Below are 8463 nucleotides of genomic sequence, written 5' to 3' on the forward strand. Positions count from 1 at the left end.
TATATTCTTAGCTTGTTTTCCTCTAAAATGGGATAATTAACCCATTTAGCTCCAAAAAGACATAATTAGGTAATTTAGCTCCAACAAGAGGAGAAGAGGAGAAGAAATAGGAAAAATGAAAACAAAGAAGAAGAAGAAGAAGAATAAGAGAAGAAGGAGAAGGAGGAGGAGGAGGAGAAGGCCAAGGACCTTCTAGTCCTTCTCCTCCTCCTCCTTCTCCTCCTTCTCCTCCTTCTTCTTGATTTCTTCTTCATCTCCTCCTCCTCCTCTTTATTCTCCTCTTTCATATTATCCTTGCTTTAATTTCCCCAATAATGACATAATGAGCCCATTTAGCTCCAAAATGCGATAATAAGCTAAAAATGGCATAAGAACCTTGGTTAGCTCATGAATATTATATTCTTAGCTTGTTTTCCTCTAAAATGACATAATTAGCCCATATAGCTCCAAAAAGAAATAATTAGGTAATTTAGCTCCAACAAGAGGAGAATAGGAGAAGAAATAGGAAAAATGAAAAGAAAGAAGAAGAAGAAGAAGAGAAGAAGGAGAAGGAGGAGGAGGAGGAGGAGAAGGCCAAGGACCTTCTAGTCCTTCTCCTCCTCCTCCTTATCCTCCTTCTTCTTGATTTCTTCTTGTCCTCACCCTCCTCCTCTTTCTTCTCCTCTTTCACATTATCCTTGCTTTAATTTCCCCAACAATGACATAATGAACCCATTTAGCTCCAAAATGCCATAATAAGCTAAAAATGGCATAAGAACCTTGGTTAGCTCATGAATATTATATTATTAGCTTGTTTTGCACCAAAATGACATAATTAGCTCAAAAACATCATATTTTCTTCTTCCGACTTTCTTATTCACATTTTTGCAGATTGGATATACTACATGCATGGAAGCTGGCATTCATGGAGTTGAACAATGTCGATGGATGAACTTTATATGTATATCATCTAGTTTTCATTTGAGTTGATGAACAATGTCGAACTATATGTATATATGGATAAATAGTGCAATACTTTGTATGTTGGTTCTTTCGATATATGGGGATGTAAATTGATTTATATGTATATCATATATGTGTGGTGAATTATATATATGTGTTGGCAAGTATATGTGTGGTGAACTATATATCATATATGTGTGGTGAATTATATAAATGTGCTGTCAAATATATATATATATATGCTGTGAAATAATATAAAAAAAAAATAGGTACTATATGGGCTCTTTGCCGTCTGCCAGCTGATGGCAAAGACCTGTGCCATCAGCTGGCAGATGGCAAAGGTGCCACATGGCACCCAACTGTGCATCATGGGGTGTCTATATAGGCTCTTTGCCGTCTGCCTCCAGGGTGGGCTGACGGCAAAGAAGAGGGCATAGGTGGGGGGGAGGAGGCAGACGGCAAAGAGTGGAGGGGGGAGGAAGAGGAGGCAGACGGCAAACAATAAGGGGGAGGCAGATGGCAAAGAGTGGAGGGGGGAGGAGGAGGAGGCAGATGGCAAAGAATAAGGGGGAGGCAGACGGCAACGCCTGTCGGCTGCCGTCTCGAGCACTTTGCCGAAAGCTCCTATGGAAAGCTGACGGCAAAGAGCTTTGCCGTCCGCTTTGGGGGGACAGACGGCAAAGAAGGTACGATGCCGTCGTAGGCTGACGCAGAAATTTTGCCGGCCGTGAGAATCTTTGCCATCTTTGGTAATGTCTTTGTCGTCCGGGATTTAGTCTTTGCCGTTTGTGATGGCAGACGACAAAGAAGCTGATTCCTGTAGTGACATAGCATTATCAGCCAAAGTCCTTAGGAAGAAGTCATGAAGGTTTATTGGTATGCCATGGATGATGTTGAAGAGGATATTCTTCATGATGCCTACGACATCTTCTTCATCATCATAGCCTTAGATTGGAGCGATGACATTGCACATGATTCTGTAGATGGTTCATGGTTCATACTTCAAGTCTTGGACCAGAAAGCTAGTCCTTGGAGGTTGGTGATACGTCCATTTTGCATCATGCTTTCATGTTGATATTTATCGCTTTATGGACTGTTATTATACTTTGTGGTACCATACTTATGCCTTTTCTCTCTTATTTTGCAAGGTTTATTTCAAGAGGGAAAATACCGGCAGCTGGAATTCTGGACTGGAAAAGGAGCAAGTCCGAGTCCTCTATTCTGCGCAACTCCAAAGGCCCTGAAAATCAACGTGGAATTTTTTTGGATTATATAAAAAATATTGGGCGAAAGAAGTGCCACAGGGGAGCTGCCAGGGGCCCACAAGCCTAGTGGCCACGGCCTACCCCCTGGCCACGGCTACAGGGCTTGTGGGCACCCTGGTGGCCCACTGGCCCCCTCTTCAGCTATATGAAGGGTTTCGTCCGGAAAAAAATCAGGGCGGAGCTTTTTCATGGATTCTTCGCCGCCACGAGGTAAAACTTGTGCAGAACCAATCTAGAACTCCGGCACGACGATCCTGCCGGGGAAACTTCCCTCCGGGGGGGGGGGGAATCGTCGCCATCGTCATCACCAACACTCCTCTCATCGGAGGGGACTCATCTCCATCAACATCTTCATCAGCACCATCTCATCTCCAAACCCTAGTTCATCACTTGTAACCAATCTCCGTCTCACGACTCCGATTGGTACTTGTAAGGTTGCTAGTAGTGTTGATTGCTCTTTGTAGTTGATGCTAGTTGGATTACTTGGTGGAAGAGTTTATGTCCAGATCCTTGATGCTACTCATTACACCTCTGATCATGATTATGATTATGCTTTGTGAGTAGTTACTTTTGTTCCTGAGGACACGGGATAAGTCATGCTAATAATAGTCATGTGAATTTGGTATTCGTTCAGTATTTTGATATGTTGTATGTTGTTTTTCCTCTAGTGGTGTTATGTGAATGTCGACTACATAACACTTCACCATTATTTGGGCCTAGAGGAAGGCATTGGGGAGTAGTAAGTAGATGATGGGTTGCTAGAGTGACAGAAGCTTAAACCCCAATCTATGCGTTGCTTCGTAAGCGGCTGATTTGGATCCACTAGTTTAATGCTATGGTTAGACATTGTCTTAATTCTTCTTTCGTAGTTGCGGATGCTTGCGAGAGGGGTTAATCATAAGTGGGATGCTTGTCCAAGTAAGGGCAGTACCCAAGCGCCGGTCCACCCACACATCAAACTATCAAAGTAAAGAACGTGAATCATATGAACATGATGAAACTAGCATGATGAAACTAGCAGTACCCAAGCACCGGTCCACCTCACTACACCATCACTTGTTACCGCTACTTTCAGTGCTTGCAGTTATTACCTTGCTTAAAACCGTTTATCAGAGCCTTCTGCTCCTCGTTGGGTACGACACTCTTACTTATCGAAACGACTACGATTGATCCCCTATACTTGTGGGTCATCAAGACTCTTTTCTGGCGTCGTTTCCGGGGAGTGAAGCGCCTTTGGTAAGTGGAATTTGGTAAGGAAACATTTATATACTGTGCTGAAATTTATTGTAACTTGTCACTATGGAAACTGTTCCTTTGAGGAATTTGTTCGGGGTATTTCACCACGAACGGAAGCACGAAGAGGTTATCCTCAACCTAAGGTACCTACTGAAAATATCTTTTATGAAATTCCTTCGGGTATGCTTAAGAAACTGCTGGCTAATCCTTTTACAGGAGATGGATCATCACATCCATACTTGCATCTAATCTATGTAGATGAGGTTTGTGGTTTATTTAAGCTTGCAGGTTTTCCCGAGGATGAGGTAAAGAAGAAAGTCTTTCCTTTATCTTTGAAGGATAAGGCGTTGACATGGTATAGGCTATGTGATGATACTGGATCACGGGACTACAATCGGTTGAAATTGGAATTTCATCAAAAGTTTTATCCTATGCATTTAGTACATCGTGATCGGAATTATATTTATAACTTTTGGCCTCGTGACACGGAAAGCATAGCTCAAGCTTGGGGAGGCTTAAATCAATGCTATATTCATGCCCCAATCATGAGCTCTCAAGAGAAATTATCACTCAAAACTTTTATGCTCGGCTTTCTCATGAAGATCGTACCATGCTTGACACTTCTTGTACCGGTTCTTTTATGAAGAAGGATATTGACCACAAGTGGAATTTATTGGAAAGAATCAAACGTAACTCTGAAGATTGGGAGCTTGAAGAAGGTAAGGAGTCAGGTATGAATTTCCAGTTTGATTGCGTTAAATCTTTTGTTGAAACAAACACTTCTAGAGATTTTAGCGCTAAGTATGGACTTGACTCTCAGATAGTAGCTTCTCTATGTGAAGCTTTTGCCGCTCATGTTGATCTTCCCAAAGAGAAGTGGTTTAAGTATCATACTCCTGTAGAAGTCAACATAGTTAAACCCAATCTAGTTGAAGAGAAAGTCATTGCCTATAATGATCCTATTGTTCCTTGTGCCTACACTGAGAAGCCACCTTACCCTGCTAGGAAAAAGGATTATTCTAAAGCTCCAATTGTGATACGTAGGGGTTACATTAGACCACTTGCACCCCCTGAGGAAATTAGAGTTGAACCTAGTGTTGCTATTATCAAAGATCTCTTAGCCCAAGACATAGACGGACAAGTTATCAAATTCTGTGAGGACTCCGCTAGAATTGCTAAACCTCACGCGAAAGACAAATACGGACCTGTAGTTGGCCTGCCCGTTGTTTCTGTCAAGATAGGAGATCACTGTTATCATGGTTTATGTGATATGGGTGCTAGTGTTAGTGCAATACCCCGGTCCCTATATGATGAAATCAAAGATGAGATTGCACCTCTGAGTTAGAACCCATTGATGTCACTATTACACTAGCTAATAGAGACACTATCTGTCCTGTGGGAATTGTGAGAGACGTAGAAGTCTTGTGTGGTAAGATGAAGTATCCTACTGATTTCCTCATCCTTGCTACTACACAAGATAGCTTTTATCCCATCATATTTGGTAGTCCCTTTCTCAACACTGTCAATGCTCATATTGATTGCATTAAACAGACTATCACTGTTAGTTTCGAGGGTGTGTCTCATGAATTTAACTTCTCCAAGTTTCGAAGACAACCCCATGAAAAAGAGTCGTCTGGTAGGGATGAAATCATTGCTCTTTCCTCTATTGCCGTGCCTCCTACGGATCCTTTAGAGCAATATCTTCTTGAGCATGAAAATGATATTCATATGGATGAAAGAGATGAGAAAGATAAAATTGTTTTAGAACAATATCCTATTCTTAAGAATAATCTACCTGTTGAACTTCTTGGGGATCCTCCCCCATCAAAGGTGATCCTGTGTTCGAGCTAAAACAGTTACCAGATACACTTAAATATGCCTATCTTGATGAGAAGGAGATATATCCTGTTATTATTAGTGCTCACCTCTCGAATCACGAAGAGAAGAAGTTATTAAAAACTTTGAGGAAGCACCGTGCTGCTATTGGATATACTCTTGATGATCTTAAGGGTATTAGTCCCACTCTATGTCAGCACAAGATTAAAACCGATCCTGATTCTAAGCCAGTTGCTGATCATCAACGGAGATTAAATCCTAGCATGAAAGAGGTCGTGAGAAAATAAATATTAAAGCTTCTCGAAGCATGAATCATTTATCCTGATGCTCATAGTGATTGGGTAAGTCCAGTACATTGCGTACCCAAGAAGGGAGGTATCACCATCGTTCCTAATGATAAGAATGAACTAATCCCACAGAGGATTATTACTGGCTATAGGATGGTGATAGACTTCCGGAAACTGAACAAGGCAACGGGGAAAGACCATTATCCTTTGCAGTTTATCGACCAAATGCTAGAAAGGCTATCTGAACACACACACTTATGCTTTCTAGACGGTTATTCAGGTTTCTAGCAAATACTTGTTGCACAAAGTGATCAGGAGAAAACCACTTTCACCTGCCATTTCGGTACCTTTGCTTATAGTCGTATGCCTTTTGGCTTATGCAATGCACCTGCCACCTTTCAAAGGTGTATGATGGCAATATTCTCTGACTTTTGTGAAAAGATCGTTGAGGTTTTCATGGATGATTTATCCATTTACGGTTCTTCCTTTGATCATTGCCTCAGCAACCTTGATCGAGTCTTACAGAGATGCAAAGATACCAACCTCGTCTTGAACTGGGAGAAGTGCCACTTCATGGTTAATGAAGGCATCGTCTTAGGACACAAAATCTCTGAGAAAGGCATTGAAATTGATAAGGCTAAGGTTGATGCAATTGAGAAAATGCCTTGCCCCACAGATATCAGAGGTATACGAAGTTTCCCAGTTCATGCTGGTTTCTATAGAAGGTTCATTAAAGACTTCTCTAAGATTTCTAGGCCTCTTACCAACCTCTTGCAGAAGGATGTTCCTTTTGTTTTTGATGAGGATTGTGAGGAAGCTTTCAAAATACTTAAGAAGGCCTTGATAACCGCACCTGTTGTCCAACCACCTGATTGGAACTTGCCCTTTGAAATCATGTGCGACGCTAGTGATTATGCTGTTGGTGGTGTTCTAGGACAAAGAGTTGACAAGAAGTTGAATGTTATTCACTACGCTAGTAAAACTCTAGAAAGTGCCCAAATAAACTATGCTACTACGGAGAAGGAATTTTTAGCAGTCGTGTTTGCATGTGAAAAGTTCAGATCTTATATAGTTGACTCCAAAGTCATTATTCACTCAGATCATGCTGCCATTAAGTACCCTATGGAGAAGAAGGACGCTAAGCCAACGCTAATCAGATGGGTTCTCCTGCTACAGGAATTTGATTTGCACGTTGTTGACCGAAAGGGTATTGATAACCTTGTAGCAGATAACTTGTCTAGGCTAGAGAATGTCCTTGATGACCCACGACCTATTGATGACAGCTTTCCCGATGAGCAATTGAATGTCATCCGCACTTCACATAGTGCACCGTGGTACGCTGATTACGAAAACTATATTGTACCCAAATACATACCACCCAGTTTCACCTACCAGCAAAAGAAGAAATTCTTCTTTTATTTGAGACACTACTTTTGGGATGATCCTCACCTTTATAAGGAAGGAGTAGATGGTGTTATTAGATGTTGTGTGCCTGAATAAGAACAGGGACATATCCTGCAGAAGTGTCATTCCGAAGCCTACGGAGGATACCATGCTGGAGATAGAACTGCTCATAAGGTATTGCAATCAGGTTTCTATTGGCCCACTCTCTTCAAGGATGCCCGTAAGTTTGTCTTATCTTGTGACGAATGTCAAAGAATAGGGAACATCAGTAAACGTCAGGAAATGCCTATGAACTATTCGCTTGTCATTGAACCATTTGATGTCTGGGCTTTGATTATATGTGACCCTTCCCGAGTTCCAATGGGTATACTCACATCTTAGTTGCTGTTGATTACATCACTAAGTGGGTAGAAGCTATCCCCACTAGAAATGCAGATCACCACACCTCTATTAAGATGCTTAAAGAAGTCATTTTCCCAAGATTTGGAGTCCCTAGATATGTGATGACTGATGGCGGTTCACACTTCATTCATGGTGTTTTCCGCAAGATGCTCGCTAACTATGATGTAAACCATAGAGTTGCATATCCTTATCATCCTCAGTCTAGTGGTCAAGTGGAGTTGAGTAATAGGGAGATCAAATTGATCTTACAAAAGACAGTCAATAGATCTCGAAAGAATTGGTCTAGCAAACTTGACGATGCACTATGGGCTTATAGGACTGCTTATAAGAATCCCATGGACATGTCGCCATATAAAATGGTTTACGGTAAGGCCTGTCATTTACCTCTTGAGCTAGAACACAAAGCTTATTGGGCAATCAAAGAGCTCAACCTCGATTTCAAACTTGTCGGTGAGAAGCGGTTGTTTGATATCAGCTCATTAGATGAATGGAGGGCCCATGCATATGAGAATGCCAAGTTGTTCAAGGAAAAGGTTAAGAGATGGCACGATAAATGAATACAAAAACGTGAGTTCAATGTAGGTGATTATGTCCTTCTATACAATTCTCGCTTAAGATTTTTCGTAGGCAAGCTTCTCTCTAAATGGGAAGGTCCCTACGTTGTCGAGGAAGTATATCGTTCCGGTGCCATCAAAATCAATAACACAGAAGGTAATTTTCCTAGAGTGGTAAATAGGCAAAGAATCAAGCATTATATCTCTGGTACTCCCATAAATGTTGATACCAATATCATCAATATCATAACTCTAGAGGAGTACATAAGGGATGTTTATCAGCCTGTTTCAGACTCTGAAAACGAAGAGGTATGTGTTTTGGTAAGTAATTGTACTCCAAAACTTTTCCAGTAGGAAATATTCTCCGTTTTGGAATTTATGGAAAATAGAAAAATAAAAAGCACTCCGGAGAGCGCACGAGCCGGCCACAAGCTTGGTAGCCGCGACATCCCCCTGGCCGCGGCTACACGGCTTGTGGGCACCTCGTGTGCCTCCCGGACTCCGTTTTCTTGCGGAGCACTCCTTCTCGTCCAGAAA

The sequence above is a fragment of the Hordeum vulgare genome, chromosome 4H (genome assembly GCF_904849725.1).
Source record: "Hordeum vulgare subsp. vulgare chromosome 4H, MorexV3_pseudomolecules_assembly, whole genome shotgun sequence".
In the NCBI taxonomy this organism is placed as follows: Eukaryota; Viridiplantae; Streptophyta; class Magnoliopsida; order Poales; family Poaceae; genus Hordeum; species Hordeum vulgare.